Raw genomic sequence first — 25,124 nt, forward strand, 5'->3', positions numbered from 1 at the left:
GTGTTGTCTGAATTTGCCTTTGGGCGTTAGCATAGATGTTACGGTGATTAGAAACCTTAAAAACTGCTACTTACATACCAATAGATCTCAAAACAACCTAGAAATGAACTCCAATGCAACCATACACTAACAAATGTAGCCTAGCTTAATGCTAACATCATGCAAAACGGGTTGACAAAGATTAGCACACATTAGCATTAGCATAGATGTTTATGTTACACAGCCAACACATTTTACCTTAAACCGACAACCCACCTGTTAGCATATTGCTAACATATAACACAAAACGCTATAGACAAGCTAAAGGGAATTAGCATTAGAATTCATAAAATATCTTAGCAAATTCCTAACGGCTAGATGTCACTACTTTTCCACAAGACCCCGCCCCCCACACACAACCCGATGTACCCCAAGCCCTCCCCCCGCACGTGTTATTCCTGATTAACCGTAAACGAGCAAATATTTTCCCAGTGTTCGCCAGGTTAGATCCCCATTTAATTAAACTGGCTCATTATGTTGCTCTCTGATTAGTGGAAGAGAATCAATTATTCAATTCACAAACACAGGGCTGCGAGGAGCTGGAGGTGCACAACGAGCTGCTCATTTAATTCCAAGGACACTAATTAGCTACAAAGCAAGCAGTAACTTTCCCTCAATCCCCCCCCCCCCCCACCCTCTTCCTTCTTTTCCAATTATCACGCAGGCAGGACACTTAAGCGGAGAATCACAGGCCCAAGCCTGTGGGTGGTGCTTTGTAGGAGGGAAGGGCGATGGGATTCGGGCGTGGCAGGTCAATCCGGTTTTATTTACCGGGATTCTCCTCTAGTTAGAGAGGTCAAGACGGAGAAAGCGGGCAGCGGGGAGCATATTGCCGATATGTAGATCACGGAAGCTTTCAGGGAAGCCCGCCCTTTGGGATTTACGGATGTGTCGAGCCGGGGGCCGGCCGCTTTTACTTTTTGTTCTCGGCAATCAAACGGCGGGCAATTATCCGAATTATTGACAGCAGATTTTCTATTTCAACCTGCAAATTAGGCTATCACATCAAGCTTTCTGATGCAAAAGTGACTAATTAACCAACAGAGTGGAGCCTCTGAAGCCTTGATAGAAATAAATAATAAAATAAATAAAAATCTGCAGTCGGCTGCACGTTGTGGAAAACCAGGGGAACTAATTAGTTTAATTATCAAACAGCTAATTAAAATTACACAGTTGCCTAATTAGTTTGGTGCCTCTTGCTGTCTCCTTCTCTGGCGCCTCTTCTTTTTTTTTTTCTTAGTTGCCCTCTCACTCTTTAATTGACAGGTTGAAGTTAAATATAAAATAAGAGGATATAAGGGAGGTGTGCGAGTGAGAGAGCGAGAGAAGTTTGTCTGTACGGCGGCTACAAACAGCTCCCGCTGAATATCTCCTCCCGTGACAGAATCCCTAACAACCGAATAGATGGCTGCCGTTCCCCTTTCAGGGAGCCCGTCCAAATTCTCCTCCCATTAATCTGTCCCGGATTGAAGATGCACAGGGTGGGTTGAAAAATGAGAGGTCAAAGCCAAACAGCAGGGTCCCCCCAGAAAGTCCCAGTTTACAGCTTTAATGCGACTTTCAAATGACACATAAAAAGACGGATTGACTGGAGACGTCGCGAGTCTGGCTGCTGCGGCGCCAGGTGATATGCGGCGTTTTTTTAATGATTGCCAGCCAAGCTCCAAATACTGTATGGATGCCTGATTTGTATTCATTTGCAGAGCTCAATCAGCCAAACAATAACAAGACTCCTCTTTGTAAACATAGGCAGCAGAGTACAGTGGGGTTTATCTGTGCCGTGACCACGCCCGTTTTTTATCACCTTTCTCCATTGGAAAGAATACGTCGTTATTCTGTTTCAGTTTGTTTTTGTGAGCAAAAAAAGCATGAGAATATTTAGTTGACTTACAACTGTCGATGCCATTCGTTAGCCTGTCATGCAAGCGGAAGGCAAATTTAGTAGTTCTGATTACAAACAACCCAAAGGGGTAAACAATGTTAATTTTGTAACATTGTCTTTTTAAATTTTGAGAAATCCCCCAAAACTGCCAACAATGGAGGATATAACACCCCAACCCCCCCAAAAAATGGAAATACCAAAATTAGCAAATGCTAAACCACAAACCTGCCATTCATTTTCAATCTATAATTACCGTATTTTCTGCACTATCAGGCTCACCGGATTATAAGGCGCACCTTCAATGATTGGCCCATTTTAAAACTTTGTCCATATATAAGGCGCACCGGATTATAAAGCGCACCTTCAATGAATGGCCCATTTTAAAACTTTGTCCATATATCAGATATATACATTTGGCCCATGGGCCGGACTTTGGACATGCCTGCTGCAGTGGTCCATATATCAGGCGCACCTGATTATAAGGCGCACTGTCGGCTTTTGAGAAAATTGGAGGTTTCTAGGTGCGCCTTATAGTGCGGAAAATACGGTAAATATTACAGATTTTGCTTATCCAACATCCGCGTTTGTAAGTTTGCTCTGACGGGTGTGCAAAGATAATATAACTAAATCTTCTGTTTTCCTACCAAATATTGTTTTGACGTGTTTTGAGTCCCATCCATGTTTCATGTACAGGGATAGAAGATCAGCTGAGTCCTGGGCTGCTAAAAAATTTACAGCAGCATCTGCTCATAGCTACATGGGAACAATGTCACAGATGGTAAAAAGGCAGTTTTTCTCAAACAAAAACTCTCCTGAACTATAATTCAGTTAACGGGAAACGGAATAAATATGCGGAATACATAAAACATACTGAGACATATTCCTTCATAAAATCTTGAATCAAGTCACTTCAAGTTCATTTATAGAACCAGAGGAGTCTCAAAACTTGAGTCGTATCGAGGAAAGGGATGTTGCACGTCTTTTTGTTTACCTTTTACCGTCATCCAGCAACGTTGAAAAAGCTAACAGCCCAATTTAGAGTTAGTAAAAACTAGAGATATCTCCCTTTCCAGGATAGGCAGTGTGGAAAATAATTGGATGAATTGTGGCACTTGCAAACCAGAAGAACCAGTTTTTGTTTTTGTATAAACGTGCCCGAAATATACGACCGAACGGCACGCCACATATTTCATTAAGTAGTTCGACTTCATGAACACTGATGAAATCTATCTTGAACTGACTTCAGCTGTTCTTCGTCTCGTATGTGGAGGGGAAACTTCCCAAGATCTTAATTGGATCATGCAATATCTGAAAATGGAAGCATTGTGAATGCCAGCCGGTATCGATGCGCAACATCTTCCCGACTCTTTAAACTCAGACGGCCCTAAATAAGTGCCCAGAGAGGTCTGAGGTGTCAGGATTTTTTTTTTATTTTTACATTCAATCCATCAGCAGATTGAGTCTAGCTCAATGTGTTCATCGCCTCCAGCGATAGAAGGTCCTCATCGGCAGCCTCCCAGCATGTAAATGGTCGGCGAGTACTCAAAAGTCAACCCGGAGCCTTTTTCGGCCAGGGGTATTTTTAAACACACTAATCAGGGAGTTTATTATTTCTCGGGTTCACAGAAAACTTTGAACCGCAGCCTCTCTTGATCTAAAAGATTCATGAAAGAGAGGCTACTGAGGGACCGTCTCGAGGCTGCAGAGGTCAGAAGTTGGTGTTATCCCCGCGGCAATCCCAGAAAAACAAATTACGTGTTAAGGGCGGATTGCTTGTACATTTATTGTATATGTTTAATGTAGCATGCTGTAGGTGAAAGTGATTTATAACTGTCGGGGGTCATATTGACATACAACCAGGCGGGGGATATTGGATTGGTTACCTGCTCCATTCGAAAAAAAAAAAAATCTCTGCAGTGTAAAGTAACCATCTATTAATGTCGCATGGCAAAACATGCCCGGCAGTGTAATTGGTCATACTAATAAGTGATATATTGAAATGAAGTCGGTGAAGGATTAAAACGTTTCCAGTGAATGAGGAAAAACCTACTTTAAAATGAATCTCAAAATGATGTAACTTTATTTAGGGCCGTTTTTTCCAGTCGTTGTTGTAGATGCACTTGTAAATCTCTGCACCTTATTAGATTGGGAGTGAATACATGTCTTATAAGGAAAAGGGCCGCCTTTCGTGTATAAAATGCAATCTAGCCGGGGCCAGCTGGTGAGAGAGGCATGTAGATTACAGGGTGAATTGCCTGCAAAGCGCTGTTCGATTTAAATTGTCAATGCGGCGCCTCCATTTGACTCATACGGAGACCATTTTGGCTCAGATAGAGCAAAGACAGATTCCATCAGGTCCTTATCTGTTACAAGTTGCATTGCTTGCAACCCGATTCAATAGGCACCAATAATGGTGTTATTTTTTAAACATTGGGATACCTGGGTTTTCTGCACTGGTCAGCAGCGGGGGTATACAAGTATGAGAATGCATATAAAACATGCCCGCCTTCCTTCACTTCCCGCTGTCTGACACCGTGAATGGTGTATTATTCCGATCATTTTTCTGACTTCCTGGAGGAAAAAGTAATTTTATCTTGTAAAGGGGTGTATTTTTTTTTTTTCCGGCCCCCCTCCTGTCCCGCGAGTGGTGTATATTGTTCTGGGATGAAGAAGTCTTTTGCGCCGCATCGATACATCATCGCAGCCAAGCGCAATCACTGTCTGCCAATTGTCAGTAGAGACCAATTTGGGCCGCACACACTTTGACCGTGACATTTCAGAAAAATTAATCCCAGTGTAAACCCTCAAAGAGAAATAACTGTGGCCTGAAAAATAATTAAAAATAAAGTATCATCAAACAGAGGAACTGGCGGCGGTACAACGAGACAACTTTTTTTTTGTTGTTAAACGAAGGACAAACAAGCTAGGCTACGTTTCTAATAAGTGTAACAGTTCAATTTCATTTGTTGCAGTAAAACCCTGATTAGTTCGTGAAGTTTCAATCTATCCAAATAATCTGCCGACTATCCCTAATAAACCTGAATCATATTTACAATCACAAATCCTTATGAAAGTGGTTCACATCAAGTTTGTTCTACATGATTGCTATATGAAATGATCGATCCTATCCGATACTATCCTATCCTATCCTATCCTGTTCTATCCTATCCTATCCTATCCTATCCTATCCTATCCTATCCTATCCTATCCCATCCCGTCCCATCCTATCCTATCCTATCCCATCCTATTTTATCCTATCCTATCTTATCTTATCCTGTCCTGTCCTGTCCTATCCTGTCCTATCCTATCCTGTTTTACCCTGTCCTGTCCTGTCCTATCCTATCCTATCCTATCCCGTCCCGTCCCGTCCTATCCTATCATATCATATCCTATTTTATCCTGTCCTATCTTATCCTACCCTAACCCATCGTATCCTATCCTGTCCTGTCCTGTCCTATCCTATCCTATCCTGTCCTGTCCTGTCCTGTCCTGTCCTGTCCTGTCCCTATAATCAATCAAATTGAACTTCCAGTGAAGTAAGACTGGGATTTTACTTTTTTTGTTAAATGGCCATAAAAAAACAATGTCTGAACATTATGTTTGGTAAAAAAAAAAAAAAAAAAAAACTGTAGTGAAAGACAGCCAGGAAATTGCAAGCACGCTGCTGGTCTCTCCGAGTGACCATTTAGAAAGCCGTCAATCTCACCAACGAGATCGCCGATTGCCGCGTTAGCTGACGTGATGATGATCTGACGGGTGTGGCGGAGAACGAGGTGGCCTGTAAAACCACCAAGGAAGTGCTTTCAAAAGAACGAAAGGCTTTTACCAGCCCGGCATTTACCAGCATTTGGGTAATAGCCACTTCTCTACCGTGACAGAGATTGAAAGGATGAAGGCTTTTTTGCCCATTAGGGCAGGAGCAACGCTCACAGATACACCATGCCGAGGTTATTAGTGAGCTGGAGCACTCTGAAAACAACACTCAACAACATGACATTTTACTGAAGCACAGGCATACCAGCTACCCGTGCCCATATGTGTCATGTCAACGCTTGAAAGATAGTCAAGAACGGGGATTAGACGAGACGTGGCTTCAATAAAAGGGAGCGCTTCATAAGTAGTTCTGTTTTAAGTTCCCAACTTGAATTATTTCTGCTGTTATCAGGGCGAATGAATACGCGCACCTGTGAGGAGAGTCTTGGCACAATCAAACTCCCTCCATTGCGACTTCCTTTGATTCCTTAAGACGCCTCGCGAGCTTCGTTTCGCAGCGTCGGAGAAAGAAAAACAGCCGCAGACCGCATCTTATTTACATTCCCTTTTTTGCCTAAACCTGATGTGTTTCGGCGAGAGTGCAGGGAAGGGCAAACACAAACAAAATATGAATATGTTTCAATTCCAAGGTTCCGAGGCCTTGGTAAACGCTCTGACAGGTGGGAAGAAACAACGATAATGAGAGCGAAACTCCTTTCCAAGAAAGCCGCATTGTTTTAATTGTTCAGACCCGGAGAACTGTCTGTTTTTCCAGCAGCCAATGCAATAAAAAAAAAAAAATCCTGGCTTTTTCTCGGCAATGTGTTCGGGCAATTATGTACAAACCCTGTAATTATGCATATCTTTTGGAAACATGTTAAGCTGTATGGAAATGAGACAGGGCCGCTTAAAACATGCGGTGTGGGTACACCCCCCCCCAGCACCTTAGCAGTGCATTGTTTGATAGTTCCAGGCAGTTGTAGAACTAACTGGAGTTTGTGTCTGGTTCTCTAACAGAAGACCCAACCTTCAGAAGAAAAAAAAAAAGATTACAGTATTTTCCGCACTATAGGCGCACCGGATTATAAGGCGCATAGAATGAAAACTCATGCTGCTCAAACGTTAATGCAATCACAATATAGTAACACTCAAATAGTGAAAACAATAACAATATATCAATAACTCAACGTTGGTCAAACGTTAATATCACGCAACGCACAAAATAAACACGTAAAGCTTACTTTAATAAATTAGTCCTCATCCACGAATCCATATTGGTCCATGTATAAGGCGCACCGGATTATAAGGCGCACTGTCGGCTTTTGAGAAAATTGGAGGTTTTTAGGTGCGCCTTATAGTGCGGAAATGATGGTAGTCCGGGTAAACAATGTGCCGCTTGCCCATCGGCAGGAATCGAACTCCCTCGTACTTTCGGGCCTGTGTACGAAAACATCCCCATCTCCGTATTGCTATCTCCGTATTCCCCCCCCCCCCCATCCAATCTTCTCTCCCTTTCTCCTTTTGCTCATCTCTGCATGTGTGAGAAGGTCCCACCCTTAATTAAGTCTGCTGGGGTTTCAAGTGTTGAATCTTGTTTAAAGCCCATCTCAGCACATTTAAAAAGGACCGTACGAGCGTGTATGGTAATCAGGACATGCAGAGCGGCTGGCTGAAGAGATCTTGATTTCAGACTTGATTCCATCACTTGTTTTTTTTTTTTAAACCCTCTCTCTACATCCAACAGTCAGAAAATGTCCAAAGCGTTGTACAGTATGTTTGTTTTGTACCGCGTCGAAACTCCAACCGCTCGCAATTACCACCGGTTAATCTTATCACAATAAAAATTCAATTACTTTTATCGAGGTTATTTCATAGGCTCGGTGGAAGCCTCTTTGTCCATTGTGCGCCTTTGCATGCGTCTCTCGCAGCTAATAATTGAGCGCCGGCGTTTTACCCGCACAACGCCGTGTCACGAGCCGCAACAATGTGGTTCGTAACAGCTCTATGAGGAACCAATAATGGGTTCATTTCCACCGTTCACCTCGGGCTGAGCACCTGTTAGCTACCGTCTCGTCATTCCGACATTGAAAACACGGACGTTTTTCCGTATTGATAACAGGTTAGTGGCGAAGCTACGAGCCAGGAGTCTGATGAAGCCTATTAAAACGCTCGCAAAGTGGCGAGATTCAAAAAAATGTTCTGCTTGACTTATCTGCATTTGTTCCCCCGGACCCTCATCGCAGAGGATTCTGGGTAGCGTCACCCCACCCCACTTCCCTGCCCAACACACCAATTACCACCGAATGGATTTTTTAGGGGAGTGAAGCAGAATAATTGTGCAATTATCCGGGTGAAATGGGAAGTCTAATGTGTTAAAGTAGGATTTTAAAGCAACTGTGAGGTGGTGAAATGGGGAAAGATTTGACCTCTATCCGAGCCATATAGCATCGCCGAGAAAAATAAACAGATCCGAACATAAATATGAATAGCTTGAGGGAGATGTACCTCGAGTTTTGGGACAATGAAAAAGATGATCACAATTATGCTTCAAAGAGATTATCTAGAGTGATTATCTTCTGGTGACTGATGATTTTTATTTTTTGGTCAGGGTATGCATGACCATGATGGGTTCCATGTACCTCAAACGGAGTGTGAGGTTTGGGACAATGAAAAAGATGATCACAATTATTCTTCAAAGAGATTATCTCGAGTGATTATCTTCTGGTGACTGATGATTTTTATTTATTGGTCAGGGTATGCATGACCATGATGGGTTCCGTAACAATAAAGGTTTCTCCGGCCTGCCAAGAGTGACCCTACCAGGAATGGTAACGATTACCGGATCATTGGAAGGTCCCTCGCCACGACAAGGCCAGACCCAGAAGACACAGACTGATTCTCGTAAAAGCTCGAATAGGCTTTCTGAGTTTTTCATACACCAGGGCGTCTAGACCGTGAGATGTTTTATTATTATTTGTGATCTGTGGGCCTGTGAAGCCTCTTGAGACATTTCCCCGATTAAAAGTTATATAAATAAATGTGACTTGTCACTTGCTACAAATGACTCTGGTTATTTGTCATTTGCCAACAGATTTCTGACAGATTTTTTTTCTTCTAATCATGCCTTGTTTTTCTTCAACAACATACATGTTTTTATGTCATGCGGAGAGCCAACCCAAGCTCCCCACTGAGAGTTCTAACAATTCACTGGATGCTGTGATAAGAATCCAATTAGTCATAAAATAAATGGCAGTTTGGTCACATATATGATGGCCAATGACACAAGAGGAGACTGTTGTTATAAACACGCCATTCCAGACAACATTTTGCCCCGTAGTCATTATTGATATGAAAAACGAGGAAAGAAAAATCAGTGGAAAGCCATGAAGGCATTTCCCCCCCCCAAATAACTCATTGCATTGACCCTAATCCAAATCCACTCAGAAACCAAGCAATTTAACACCGCCATTCTCCAGACCCCGCTAACTTGTGAAACACGGGGGAAGGTGAGAAAGGAAGGAGGTGGGAGGGGGGGAGGGGGGGACCACAAAATGAAAATTCAAGGGAAGGGAACATAAGATATGTTGTCTGCTTTCAGCAGTTGTTAGAAAATAAATTGCTTTTGAAACTCGAAATGTTTACCTCAATTGAGAAGCGTTTTATGCCCTTGACAGGAAATTATTTCACAGCTTCTCTGGCAGTTGCTCTTTCCAATGGTAATGTTTCCTTAACCCCAACAAATAACTTGGCCTTCACATTTTGCTCAAGTATAAATAGCCCAGCGCATTCATGTTTGGAGGTCTCTCTCAATAGGTTCCTCAAATAATTTCCCTTCTCATTTAGAGCAACGGGGAGGAACCAAATGGGGCGCAAATGGTACATTGGTGCTCCAATATTCAGTGTGAAATTATAGGGAAGGAAGGAGGCAATCAGATCTGGAATGGAGACAAAATCACAATCATAACAAATAGAAAAGCAAGAGGAGGGGAATGTAATATAGGTTATGGGTTACTAGAACAGGTAAATAACAATTACTAGTCTGGTCTTGTCTGGTCAGTCAACATAAAAGAAACTTGGTCTCAATTGATTGTATACTGATTCATAAAATCGGTAACTAAAGCCATTCAGGATTGAAAGAAATATATTCCCCAAATCAAATTTCTCTCTCCGTGACCTGGAAGATAAGCGGGGCAACTATTTTCTGCCACGTCAGCCAAAAGGTAAGACGAGCTGCATTACTGTATTTTCCGCACTATAAGGTGCACCGGATTATGAGGCGCACCTTCAATGAATGGCCCATTTTAAAACTTTGTCCATATATAAGTCCATATATTTGGACACGCCTGCTGTAGTGGCTCAATATTGGTCCATATATAAGCCGCACCGGATTATAAAGCGCACTGTCGGCTTTTGAGAAAATTGGAGGATTTTACGTGCGCCTTGTAGTGCGGAAAATACAGTAGTCACTTCTATAGGATAGGACCACCCCCTCAAAAAATTCATCAAAGCATCCATGAATAGTTTAACCCTTTTATTTATTTGAACCTTTTCATTTTGTTGACATAAAGATTGCCGGGTGTTCCGAGTACCTCTCCAGTCAACACGCACACAAACCAACAAAACAAACCCATAATGGAGGCCCTCAAAGCATCAAGACGCCGATGCTCCCGGTTGAGAGAAAATAACAATAAACACAAATATGAGGTGAAATAGAGATGTCAGGGCCAATTAGGTTGAATGTTTTCATCGGCGCCACTCGCCTCCAACAAAGAGGCTCCTGTAGCTAAATACGCGAATAGGAGTACCCTCGTATTGTTTGGAATGAGGCCGGTGATCTAAAATGTGCTCCAACAATGCTTCAAATGAGATTTAATTGTGAGCTGGGTGAGTGACTGTGTTGGTATCAAACTATTGTAACTTCAACTAACATTTGCACTATTTAGTATTTTGCCCACACAAGCAAAATGTTGACTACCGTGTTTTCCGGACTATAAGGCGCACCTTCAATGAATGGCCCATTTTAAAACTCTGTCCTTATATAAGGCGCACCAGACTATAAGGCGCACCATTAATGCATCATGTCAGATTTTTAATCCAAATCAAATCATTCTCCATTTCATCTTTTTTATTTCAACTTCAGACGCAACAAATTACTTTATAATCACAAAATGATGATCCATAGTCTTTTCGATTCATAATTCATAGTCTTCAGCGGGCCACTTATGATTGATTTCATGACAATGCTTCGGGCCAGTTTAAATTTAGGAATTTGGTCCATATATAAGGCGCACCGGACTATAAGGCTCACTGTCGGCTTTTGAGAAAATTTTAGGTTTTTAGGTGCGCATTATAGTCCGGAAAACACGGTATACAAAAATCCAAATGTGCATTGCCAAATCCCGATCCAAAGATTCCCATCTGTTGTATTGACTAAGTGACTAAAACTTCTAATTGGGTTGTCATTGACGTCTTTGAAACATGCTTGTCGGTATGCCGCATAATTAGGCCATACATTCCGAATATAACTTCACCGCAAACTTTTGTCATGCACATTATTATCCGGTAATTTCAGCCACCCAGGAAAGCAGCGATAATTATGATTGAATAGTGATGACTACTGTCATAAAGCTATGGTTGTCTGATCAAGTTAGTTCACCACGACTAACGGCGGCAACAATGCTGGGGAACTGGCGATGACTAATTAGCGCACCCATAATGTTTCCCCCCTCTTAAACATCTCCCTGGAGGCTGTTTTGAATCATTATGCAAATGATGTTGTCAAATGTCAATTATCGTGAGCGGAAATCTTGTGATTTATTATTTTGAAGAGTTGTTGTTTGCAGCCACAAAGTTTCTTTGCCAAGTCATTAAAACTGTGTGGGAGACAAAAGGTGTCTGAAGGGGAACTGAACAGCAGACTTACATCACATATAATACAGAATAGAACTTTTTTTTTTAATGGCTCGTGTTAAACTGGAAGTTTTGAGGTTTCCGTGCAATTATCAATTAGGTCAAAAGACCAGAGTGTCTATTTACGGCTGTGATTTAACAATTACTAACCACATCACTCAGCCAATTATTTTCCAAATGCCTGATTTGAAATAAATTAAACACTCATCTACTGCTACTGGTCTATAGCACAGGTGTCAAAGTCAAGGCCTGGGGGCCAGATACGGCCCGTCACATCATTTTAGGTGGCCCACGAAGACAAATTGTGCATCGAATTCATGTGGCAATTCCAAAATTTCTGATTTTCACTTTTAAAAAAATAGAGATAATGTTAGCAATTTTTATTACCATTCAATTTTTTTTTAAATAATTTTTAGTTTTAAATATTTGATTTTACTATTTCATTTTTAAATATTTGAACCGTTTTTATTAGTCTCTATTTTGAAAAGGAATTATTCATCAGTTTGTTGTGTAGCATATACTATATATCATACATTTATTTAGATTCAGCTAAAGTTTAACACTAAACCCAATGGCCACCATGCTAAAAAAAAAAAAGAGAAATATCAATTCTGTTGATGTCCTTTTGAAGTAATCTGTGATTAGATTCGGGGGGAAAAAAAACTAAAGGTGACGTCCACCCTTGGGAGAGGTTTCCAACTGGACAACAGTGCGAGGGGACTCGAGGGACCCCATAGAATCAGAACAGAGACGGCTGTGTTCTAAGTGAAAGGCGATCTTTCAATGTTTAATCAAAGGCCATTTCTGCCACTTTGTTGGATTTCACTCCACTCACACTTATGTCCTTCAAAAGGATCAAAACAGTGGGGTAATAAGAGCCGTTGCCAAGTTTGATCATGAGTGCTTAAATGAGTTTGGCCCATTAAATGTACCTCTGGATAATGAATAAACCATTCATCTTACGGTCATGGTGTGATCTCTAATTAGGTCATGTGAGAGGAAATTCCGCTGCTGCTCCATCTGCGGTACAGACAAGTGCCTCAAAGTTAACAGCGTGTGTTCATAAAGTGGAAATAATAACAAAATGACCAAACTCATGGCGATACAACTTATGTTTGCTTTAGTAATTGTTAGCAGTATCGAAAAGCAGACGCGTCATCTGGTTTTAAAACAGTTTTATTCCTTGGCGTTCCACACAGCGCGAGTTTAGAGCCCCTTATTTTGTGTTTTTAATTGTTTTGATATGTTTGATTTTTTTACAGTTGGGGTTAAAGTGCTCTATAAATAAAACTGAGTTGGTTATTTTATCCTGAATTGTGATTATTTTCTCTATAGGGATCAAAAATACACAAAACTGGAGGTGTTTAATTATTCTTTTGTGATTCCATAGTTGTCACTCACTCTTTTCATCAGTTCAACAGGGTCTGCATTCAATTGAGTGTTATCGTCCATTTTCACTGTATTACTTTTTCTCATAAAAACGGAATTTTACTGAACATAGTAGTGAAGGAAGAAGAGCATATTGAATTTTTTGATACGCTCCCATGTACTTAACCTTAATTCCCCTGGAAACATTTCATGAACCGTCTTGAAAAAAAGAAAAGGGGAAAAAAATCGTGCATAATTAACATTATAAATGTGTTCTGGCAGACGGAGAAGCTCAGTGTGATTCCTTCCAATTTCAGCATTTGGCAGTAGCAGAGTCAGACTTGCCATAGGTGACTACTTAGCCTCTAAATCTCACTCGCTCTGTGTTTGAACCCATCAACTTCTCCATCTCATGAAGCTGCATGCTTTGGATGAGGTTTTTAAAAAATGAACTTGATTTTCCAACGACTCAATATGCTCGGAGGGAAACGGATAAGACAGATAATGTGACCGACCCCAAACGAGTCAAACCTCATTGGGTAAGGCACAAATGATTCTTAATGGCAGATGGTAATAACGTTTGTCTTTCAAAGTTTCTCATTGATTGAAGAAACCTGTTCATTAGTAGCTCAACATCTGGTCGGGCTTTCAAAATGACAAATGCGGAAAGGTAATTTTCGAAAAAAAAACAATCCGGCGTCGCATACTCGGAATTAAACCGACTTGGGAATTAGGCCAACCGCTACTTTATGTTAATATGCTGATACTTGAAGAGCTACGTTTTTTTTTTTTAGATGGTCCTCAGTATAAATAGCTTGAAAAGCACTAAACTAGACAATGAAGCGTTTTTTTAGGGGCTGACTGAGTTCTGCCCATCTCCTTTTAATTCCCCATCAACGTTGGTAAGATCACTCGTTTCCCCCAAATTAAACATCATTCACTGTTAACGCATTCAAGAGATTCCAATTAGCCGAAAAGTGGTTCTTCATGATTGTGTTTTTCCCACCAAACCCTCGTTCCCATTCAAACACTTTAAAGAGAGCCTTCAAGGGGAAAGCCAGCCCTCCCCATCTTTCGACATTAGCGCTTGTGTGCGTGTCGTTGCGAGGGAGCTCTATCAAGTGGTATAAATCTTTAATTTTGGAGATCAGTATTAATGGCCGAAACAGCCTCAGATCTGGGTTCCGCTCGCCGCTTTCATCCTCCCGGCTGGAGGAATTCCGGGGGAGGCGGAGAAAAGAGGGGAGCTCGGAGATCGTTTGCTCCCATAAGTACACAAAATTAGCTTCTTATCGGTTGATCTCTGTACATGATCCTTTGGAAATCTGCTGCACGTCCAAAGCTGGAAAGTTGTGTCCCTCTTGGCTCGTGTGTGTGTTGTGTGAGTGTGTGTAAAGCTCTAATTAAATTACTTTTCAAAGACAATAAGGCCTGAGTCTCCCCCCGTCACCCTTTTCAACATTTTTTCTTTTTAAACGTCGCAGTTTGGTGCCGTGAAGGAAATTACATTTTCGTTCATCCCTTGCGTATTCTCGTGTTGCTTGTCCTGATGTTTTGTCACAGTTGAGTGAGGGAAAATAAACGGCGAAAGGAGAGGCCGGGAAGTAGAGACAGAGAATGGAGCACTGGAAAGTGGCTTTTGCTTTGACATGAGTTTGTCCGCTGAGAGAAAGTGGTTTTCTGTTTATTTGCATTTGTTTGTCGCCAAAAGTCACAGGGGAAAAAAAACAAATATTTTGGCAAAACTCTGAGAATAAATGGACATGCTTAATTCCAATTCATTAATTTGATTCTTTTATGCATTAAAAAATATTTTAGTCTAACTCGTTTCTATTAGTAGTGCTTCCACTGCCAACCACTAGATGGCAGCATACTAGTTTGAGATGATGTAAATTTGAAAGAAGAAAAACAAAAACAGGAAGAACATCTTGGTTTTGTCATCTAATCCTGCGTTTTACGCCCATAGAAAGTGAAAATTCAATTCGTAATGTACATTTTTGGAGATTATTATTGATCCGATTCTTCGTTTGTAAACACAGATGGATCAGTACCATTGCATATTTACTGTTTCTTTCGCGGGGACGTAACCTCAACGATGGAAGAGGGATTACAGTACGTCTAAATTGAAAGTCAAGGTAGTTCTCCACCGAGTGATGCAATCTTGCAGTAGACACGCCGTGTTACTTCCTAATTTGGGCTTGCCCCGGTCCTTCTTCGGGCTATTTCCTAATGTTGCCATTCCCCCTGTATTTCTCCGCTCTAATGAGTCAGAGCTGCCGAATTAGGCCGGGCGCCGCCTGCTAATGGGGCCTGCGAAAGCCGGAGAGTGACTGAACCTCTCGTTAGCCGAGCCGGCTGCTATTGATTGCGGCGGGCCACTGGGGGCTTCCTACCTGTGGTTGACTTTGTACTTTGCGCAAGAGTTGTAAGGGTCTACGGAACAACAGGGACCACGCACATCTCAAACAAGGCCTATGAAAAGCCTATCAATTAGGCTTTGAAGGTCAAGCAAACTCTCCCCCCGCGTCTTGCTGAGACTTGAGCTCGCCCGTATCTCTTCGTCTCTCGCTCTCCAAAATACATCTGAAGACTCCATTCAATTAAATATCTCTCGGCTCCAGCTGCTCCCTAAGTGAAAGGTCAACTAAGTCCAGGAGGCTAAAAGAGAAAGGCACGGCTTCTTCGCTACACACAACAAAGGCTCCCCCGAGCAGGCGCTCTCGTTGTTAATGATACCCACTGGTCAATCGCTAACTAGCAGTGACAGTGAGCCCCACAAGCGCCACGGCAAACCAGAGCCGATCGATCAGGTGAGGGAAAAAAAAAAAAGACCCATAATGATAACCCGCAGACATAATGTCAAGTCCTTGCACTGTCCCAATTGGTTGACATTCAGGTAGATAGCCGGCCAGACATCAAAAGCTAAAGGTGCAGCAGCCGAGCTGTCTTGCTCTCCCGCGCCCACAGAGGTGGGTTAACCCTCTCGCATGAACTCTAATTATCCACACCGTGGCCTCGGGGGAGTCCCTGAGGGACGGCCAAGCGAGACCGACGACACGCACGCTGACTCGTGCACGCTCACACACTCAATAACCATCAACACAAACAGTGCCTAATTGAGTCAAATTGGGACTCATTACCTCAGCTTTAGTGCAGTCATGTTTAAAGTGAGGGCGGATGTGTGAGTGTGTGCAAAAAGGGTGTGACAATAGTCCAGTTTCCGTGGCACCTGCAGAGTTGTGATGGTAATGATTTCAAGCCTGGTTACCACAAATTAATCATTTCTTGTTGACTGGACAGGATTGTTTTGTATAAGAAAAAATATGACTACTATTATTGCATCTTTAGTATTTAACTTCTGTGTTTCATCAAAATCTTTGTCTAGAACATATTTATTATACTGCCTTCCAATACTATAAGATGCTTTTTTTTTATTACTATAATAATTTACAATTTTGAGGAGTGTGCTGGAACGGATCATGGCATTTGCATTGATTTCAATAGGGAAAGATGCTTTGAGATACAGACAGTCACAATCAAGGCTGTACAATATAAATAAAATATAAATATAAATATAAATATAAATATAAATATAAATATAAATATAAATATAAATATAAAAATATAAAAATATAAATGTAAAAATGTAAAAATATAAATATATAATATAAAATAAAAAATATACTGTTTATCAAATAAAAACATTTCAATAAGTACCCTCTACAAAATTAGCTGGTTCGATATTCTCAAGAGACTTGGGGTTGATAACTTCTGTGTCTGACAACGTCTGTACCCGATCCATTTTTGGTTATCGAACCCCTCGTCTTTTTTGGATTAAAAACCCGGACAGACGGCCTGACTCCAGCGCTTGGAGAAGAAGTGCTGGCTCGGCCGCCCTGAACACCCGTCGATAGGCGCTGGAGTGGCAGCCAAAGCGGCAGTAAGACAGGATGGCTGTCGCTGCCTCACCGATTAGAGCGGCAGACTGCTTGGGGGATACAGAGGGGAGACGCTAAGAGATGTCAGGATCCCTTACACAACCCTCTGTATCCCTGTATTGACCCTCCTTCTATTGCCTAAATGAACAGACTAAAGGTGATCATATTCCCCATACTATCAATACGAGCTGCTCTATGAACGTACCCTGATGGCCTTGTGACCTTTAGTCTGTCCTCCAATTGGACTTTTTTTTATGGGTAAACCCTGACTTGAATTCATTCATTGTATAATTCTTATAATTATCTTATTAGTCTTTTTGTATCGTTAGCCTAGCTATTGTGTGTTAGCGTCGTATAGGAGTGGTTCTGCAGAGAGAATAAATAACACAACATCTATGCTAATTTCTGATAAACCAGTCTATTGGGAATTGCACTAGATGTTAGCATCAAGCTAATTGGATTTGATTTAATGTTTATCGCCACAACAGAGCCAATGAATTGCTAAGACCACAGACAATTTGGTTGATTGATCGGGGGATCGTGATCAAATTGTCACTTTTGTTTTGGACTCTTCTGTATCAAATGTTGCAGGAAAAAAAAAAAGCATGCAGGTTAAGTTAATTGAAGACAAATTGTCCATAGGTGCGGATGTGCGAATAGGTCTGAACAAAGACAGTTATTCGACAATGCAATAAATATTTAAACAATTGGAATCCGGTGTGGTCAAAGCTATATCATTAGAGAGTAAAAGTCAATCCTTCGGATTTATTGATTTTAGGATTATGCTGAACTCCGTGTCAAAGACGATAAATGCCTCAGAGCGCTTTGATTTCTCATTATATTCATGTCTCCACAGTTCTTCCGGCAGAGTCAATATCGCATGTTCTCAATGTATAGCACCGGACAATGACTACCTATTGACCACCTCCCCTTGTGGGAATCCTTAAAATGACAAAGGGTCTGCTCATATATTCTAATATCTTGTAAGAGTCTCATTTCAGTAAACACTAAATCCATAGCTGGATTTGGATTTCTGGAGCGCTGGGAAAACTGAGAACGTTTGAACACGGATTGTCTCATATGGCACTTTGATGCTGTGGTCAGATTTTTATGAGAGCTTGAAACAGAAACTCCTTGTGTCATTTGTCTATTTCTTAAGCACTTATCTTCAAATGCTTTGACTTTTTCAAAGTTTTAGAGACTTTCTCTTGAATTTTGAGAGTTACGTATTTTCCGGACTATAAGGCGCACCTAAAAACCTAAAATTTTCTCAGAAGCCGCCTTATAGTCCGGTGCGCCTTATATATGGACCAAATTCCTAAATTTAAACTGTCCCGAAGCATTGTGTCATGAAATCAATCATAAGTGGCCCGTTGAAGACTATGAATCATGAATCAAAAAGACTATGGATCATTATTTTGTGATTATAAAGTAATTTGTTGCGTCTGAAGTTGAAATAAAAAAGATAAAATGGAGAATGATTTGATTTGGATTAAAAATCTGACATGATGCATTAATGGTGCGCCTTATAGTCCGGTGCGCCTTATATAAGGACAAAGTTTTAAAATGGGCCATTCATTGAAGGTGCGCCTTATAGTCCGGAAAATATGGTACTATACCTAAATGTCCGGTATGTTTTTTGTCACTTTAATCTAGAGTCAAACTCTACAAAACCATTTAAAGATACCATATTCTTTACAAGATTCACCCAATTTCCAATTTCTCTGGCCTTCCCGAACTGTTCATTTTTATACAGCCTTGGTTTCATCAGAAAATCTTCACATGTGGGAAAAATATGTTGTGATCTGATGAAGTCAGGGTTGGGGTTTGCTAGCCTTGCCTTTAGCCACCTTGAAACTGGAAGTTCAAAAACAATCCCGGTGCAAAAAGTTTGTTGCATAGCAGCTGCCGGCAATGAGACATGATTTACGGACTGCGCTCCCGTCGAGGTTGTTTTTGCAAACGCCCCAACGTTTCATTTTTGAGACGTGCGAGAAGGTCAGGCAACTGTTGTTGATAATTAACCCCCCAGTGTCAACACAATAAAACATCGGCAACAAAGCCTCACCTCGGAGCGACACTGACACTTAAAACTTGTACTCGTGACCCCGCGGCCAACAATCAACGTCATCAATTCGCACAAATACACACAAACGTACCCACATAACGAGTGGACGGGAAAAGGTCAGACGTAGCGCTTTGCGAAAAACCTTTGGTGTGTTTTGCTTCGCCACTGGGGAGCGGTGCTTTGAGGGACTGTCAGAACCAACAGGCGCCCTGCCAACCGAGAGGTGCGCAACCTTACTGTCCTGGCCTTAAGGAGCGCCAGCACTCTCACCTTAACATTGATTTTTAAAGGCCATGTGTACTATTTACACTTTACATTTACTCTTCAGTTTGCTCCCTGCTCAGTGAAAGATGTGAGCGGCATATTTTTAAAGCAAACAATAATAAACTTCCATCCGAGTATCAGGGCGGAAATGCAACCTTACAGCGGGACATAATCGGTAATTGCCGATCGATTAGTGGTTGGTAATCGATTAATCGAATTTGCGATCCGAATTCCGAGCAATTGCCGGATGTTTCCGAAATATTTTCCTACTATCACTAATAGTTCATTTGTATCCCGCGTGTTTACACTTGAAAATATCTATGCTACGTTATTTATGGTGCGGAAACTCAAACTCCACAAATCCTTCTAATCTACATTTATTTATTGTTTGGTGTTCGCACTTATAATTTATGCCACTTATTTGCATATAATGCGCACGTAGCGAAAAGCAAACGATAACAAAGACAACAAATAGTCTATGTTAATGATTTGATGTTTAATTTGGTGCAAGTGAACTCAGAATTAGATCAAAGCGGCGTCAGTGCTGTTTAAATAACAGCGAGTCAGCTCATTTGCCAAAGATACCGAAATATACCTTATTATATGCCGTATTAAAAATATTTAGTTGTCAAATGGTGGTTTCGACATCAACTCGAGTTGCAAATTGTGTGTAAAAGTTAAAAACAACTGAACCCCCCCACTTGTGCAGTGATTATTTCATTTTCCTCGAGAAGTAGGAATTTGTCTCATCATACTTGGGCAAATTAATTTTGACATTTTCCTGTGACTTTTGAAATGTAAAATATTTGATATTGTCCCGACAGTATTGGAAAGGGCCGCCAAATATTGGACGGCGGGCCACCAATGTCCCCCTTGGCCATAGTTTGGACACCCGCTTGACAACAGTAGTTTTACGCATTTGTTTTTAGTATTTTTATCTTATTTTGATGGCTGCATTTAATCGTTCACTGGAACAAGCTGTAGCCTCCGAAAAAATAACCAAAACGATCCATTGACAACAATAATAAAAGTGACAGAGCGACACTTTGGCATTGAAGTCAAATCATATTCTCTATTATATCAATTACAGGAAAAAGTGGGGGGCACACTAACTGGCCATTACATGAGTTTTATTGAAAGGCCAATATCAGCGCGGTGATAAATGTCTCCCGACAACATTTTAGGTGGCCCGGCAGGCGGCTCATTTGGATGAGGAGCTGCATACAAAGTTCAATCCCATCTGTCTCCGGCACAGTCAATACTGGCGCAGCAAACACTCATGCATGACATTTGCAGTCGGCTCCGAGACACAAATCATCCTGTGGGGAGTCTTATAATTAGGAGTGTTTTGCATGATTTAGTCAATCAACAGCGGGGAGAAAAATAAATAAAAAAATAAGGGGGACGGGCAGGGCGAATATCCACAAGGTATTAATTACTGGTGTGCACTATTTTCCAAAATTCACTCGAGTGGGACACATTTACACTTCACAATGAAACATGAATGAGCATCCGGGGTGGTCTCGCGCCTTGAGCCAACGCCATCGGCGAAGCATTCCTAAGGCTCTTTTTTTTTGTTTGTTTGTTTTATTTTTTACCAGCAGCCCTCCAGCCAAGACGTGGCGCCTTAACACAAAGTGGACGTGTTGAAAAGAAGGAGGAAGGAGCAGTGCACAGAGATCGGAATCAAAAGGCATCAAAATCCGTCGAGACGGGAGCGCACACCTTAATCAAGAAAAGTTTTTTTATTCAGAGCCGAGTTATTGTTGATAATAATTTTTTCAATTTTAGACTTGGTCTCAGTGAAAGTATAGTTCGGGCCAAAATATGGTGCAGGGGCCAATTGTGACCCGCCAGCCATTTTTTGGCGGCCTGAAAAAAATATAACATTTTGCAGTTTTAACACTGATATTTTATGATATGTAATTAAAATGTTTTCATACATAATGGTGTCTTATGACTGTAATCCTTATCGCCATTCTTTACGTACCGTATTCTCCGGACTATAAGGCGCACCTAGAAACCAAAACTTTTCTCAAAAGCCGACAGTGCGCCTTATAGTCCGGTGCGCCTTATATATGGACCAAATTCCTAAATTTAAACTGGCCCGAAGCATTGTGTCATGAAATCAATCATAAGGGGCCCGCTGAAGACTATGAATCATGAATCAAAAAGACTATGGATCATTATTTTGTGATTATAAAGTAATTTGTTGCGTCTGAAGTGGAAATAAAAAAGATAAATGGAGAATGATTTGATTTGGATTAAAAATCTGACATGATGCATTAATGGTGCGCCTTATATAAGGACAAAGTTTCAAAATGGGCCATTCATTGAAGGTGCGCCTTATAGTCCGGAAAATACGGTAAATACATAGAAATTTTAAAGTAGCTTTTCCAGCTTTTATTTTCAATGTTGAAAAATGTCCAAGTGGCCCCTGCATCATTCCCTCTAAAGTGAGATCTTCTTTTTACTCCACCCTCGGGGACTCCATTATTCCATCATCCCTTCCTCCAAGGTGACATCCAGCACTTTCAACCAGTGCGGCTCGGGTAATGTAATTAGCCGTTAAAGTGAGACATCCTAAAGGTGACATGCTACGACAAACTTCATCACACGCCGAGCCTTAAGGCCTCGCCTGGCCCCCGCAATCGAATGGCAGTATGTGGACGTCAAATTACACCGATTACAAGTGTAATCGCGGCTGGTTCGGCGGCTGTCAATCAGCTGGCGGTGGTAAAAGTGTGTCATCAGGTGGTCCGAGCTAAGCTAAGTTGTGAGAGGGCGAATGAAGTGAAGCAGAGACGCTTTAATTAAAACTGTGACATTGTATCATAAAAACCAGAAACCTAATCGTGATGGAATAAGTATAATGTAATTATCAAGCCGGTTATAAATAGCTTTAATTTCATGCTTTGTGGAAATGAAATGGAAATGGCATAGAGGGGAGGTGGCCATATGTGTATGCGTGTGTATGTGAGGAGGTAGTTTACCGAGCTTGTCGCCACCCTTCTGCCAAGTGCCAAGAGACAGGAGCCAAATCCAATTTCTCCTCTCCAGGTCACACGTCTGTCCACTCAGCCATCCTTCAAACTTCTCTCTATTTGTCACCCTGCTCATTATCATCTACCCTGCTACATTATCGGATGTGACTCTGAGAAAAAAATAAATAGACGGGGGGGTTGTAAGGAGACACCTGACAGCCCCCCCCCCCCTTTGAAAAAACAGTCCTGAGAGTTTGTCATCTTCCCCTTCCAGATGCCTGATGATCCTAATGAAATCTAATCTGCACACTCGAACTGCAGCGAACTTGCAATCGGAGTTAGATGCTCGAAGTTTTACCGCCTGGCGCATACTCAAGCTATTGACCCTCACACATGCAGTAGAACCAACTCCTTGGAAGAGAAAACCGGCTGATGTTCAAGAACTAAACTTGAGTATTTCCACGACAGAGACTCTCCACGCTTTGCTTTTTAGCCACAGGTACAAAATACATACACTTCTGACATTTAATTCCCTATTTTTGCTTCAGTTTAATAGGCATTGTGCTGCTGCTTTTGGTGTGCACACCTTGGCCACACGGGGGCAGTGTAACACGAGATGGTCAGTCATTCTTTGCAGAGGATAAAGAATAGGCACGTTTTACTCTACTGTTTGTGTTTGAATATTAGTTTTTTTTATTTTTATTATATTATTTATTTATTTATTTTATTGTTTGTTAGCATAAAGCTAAAGCTATGTGGTTTGTTTTAAACACACATGTAATTCCGTGCGTTATATTTTTAGTTTGACAATAAACTTGGAGTGGCAATAAATATTTTTTGGGGAAGATTTGTTCACCATCTGCCAAACTGCTGATTTGATTTCATCATATTATTTCCTTAATTGCTAAACCACATATTGAATTCATGTTCTTCTATCAGGCTGTCCCAAAATTCACCCAAAAAAAAAAAAAAAAACAAGACTGAGACGAGTCTGTTTCAAACAGCATGACTGATTAGCTTGTTGGAGGGTGCGAGGAAAGAATTTATAAGGAGGGTTCACAGGTGCGAGGGGTGAAAACCCAGCCGCCAGAGAGCCTAATGATCTGAGGGGGGTCCTTGAAGTAATCCGCAGGGAGCCCCAATAAATGCAGGACCACACCAAGAGAAAACACGGCGGGCGCGCTGAGCGGTAAAGATGTTCTTTCCCCCCCCCCTACCACCACCACCCCCCGAAACGTTAAAAGCGCTTGATGAGGTTTGCTCACTGCGAATGAAACCAATAATTATGACTCGCCCCGCAAACAAATGCATTCAGAGTTTTCAATTAGGTCTGATTGAATCTTTCTCACTTTCCCGCGGCGGCTGTGATTACTGCATGGTTTTGATTAGCACAATGATTGCGGCGGGTTTCCAGTTGTAATCCTTCAAGTGGAAGCGCGCCGCTAAATGTCTCAATTGCGTCAGAATGATGTCTGTGACAATAGCAAAAAGCTCAGAATGTGCCAATGTATAATTAGGGGAGTGGAAAACCTTTGTCAGAGCAATTATTAAAAAAAATTTACGGCGGCTTTTAAGGCTGCTTTTTCCGAGAGACGAATCGCTTAAAATGAAGGTTACAGCTTCGTTTATGGCGCTGAATAGAAAAATTGAGAAAGAAAGAAAAGAACTAAAAAGGCTTGAGTGTTATAAACAGCGGCAGTGAATAAAACTGCTTTTTTTTGTTGAAACATTTAAAGGTCAGTCATAATTAAAGGTGGAGTAATGGATTTTAAAGAAAGTGAACGAGTAACATTTAAAATGTGCATTTGGTGCTGATGTTTATTTGATCACAAACTTGTTTGGACTTCAACCAAACATTTGAAGGGAAAATGTTCAAACAAACATCGAGGCTCTTTAGCATACCGATTCAATAGTTCCTTGAAATACGGGTGACTCGATGAAACTTTGAAAATGAACACATAGCAGCTTAAGCTAGCAAGTTTGTTTCGCTTAATGCTAACATAGAATGCAAAACGCCGTATATTGGCTAGCAAATAGTGAGTGTTTGTGTTATAATGATTTAACTCGATGAATATTTGAACCCACATGGTGGAGCAACACATGTAGACAGACACTGGTCAACAACAACAACAACAACAACAAAATTTTAAGTGTCAAAGATATTCAAATGGTTTTGAGTAATTTTGGGCTGCCAAGTCCAAAACACTTGGCTCTTAAAACATTTTTGAAGATAGATAGATAGATAGATAGATAGATAGATAGATAGATAGATAGATAGATAGATAGATAGATAGATAGATAGATAGATAGATAGATAGATAGATAGATAGATAGATAGATAGATAGATAGATAGATAGATAGATAGATAGATAGATAGATAGATAGATAGATAGATCAATGCTTCAAGATATTGCATGAAACAATATACAGATGCTATTGAAAGCTAACATAAATAGCATGATGGCTAATAACTAGCATCAAAATAACATTTTCCAAACAATTATTAATTATTATCTACTTACGTGTGTCTCGATGAACTGCAAAAGACCTCACAAGGACAGATTGGTATTTTCATTTATGGTTGCAGCACTTCATCACAAAACCAATGGATGGAGATACTTTAAATGGTTAGCTTCTTTTTCAGGGTTTGAGCCTGGAAAAAATGGATTCAATTCAAATTATTTGAGATTTCTTTTGTCTTTTAATGACAAGCAGTAACACTGAATGTCTTATGTTCGACTGTGGAGGCTCAGGTTTAATTTCAAACTAATTTTGGAAAAGAGTTTGTTTTTATCGCGTCGTATTAATTTCCCCTGGAGTGACATTGTGATAGGAGCAGAACAGATGGGAAATCCAGGATTGTCCTGGCAAAATTCATCATGAAAAATGCACCCGACACCTGTGTAATTTGCCTAAT

General features: G+C 41.0%; 1 long non-coding RNA gene across 1 annotated transcript in view; it reads right to left on the reverse strand.

Moving 5' to 3' along the window:
* The window catches only part of LOC119117333, a 46,704-nt gene extending 21,853 nt beyond the window's left edge, over window positions 1–24,851 (reverse strand). The window contains exon 1 of the long non-coding RNA XR_005096496.1: window positions 24,730–24,851. This is a non-coding gene — a long non-coding RNA (uncharacterized LOC119117333). The remainder of the gene's footprint in view (window positions 1–24,729) is intronic.
* Between the last annotated feature and the right edge of the window lie 273 nt (window positions 24,852–25,124).

The sequence above is a fragment of the Syngnathus acus genome, chromosome 23 (genome assembly GCF_901709675.1).
Source record: "Syngnathus acus chromosome 23, fSynAcu1.2, whole genome shotgun sequence".
NCBI lineage: Eukaryota > Metazoa > Chordata > Actinopteri > Syngnathiformes > Syngnathidae > Syngnathus > Syngnathus acus.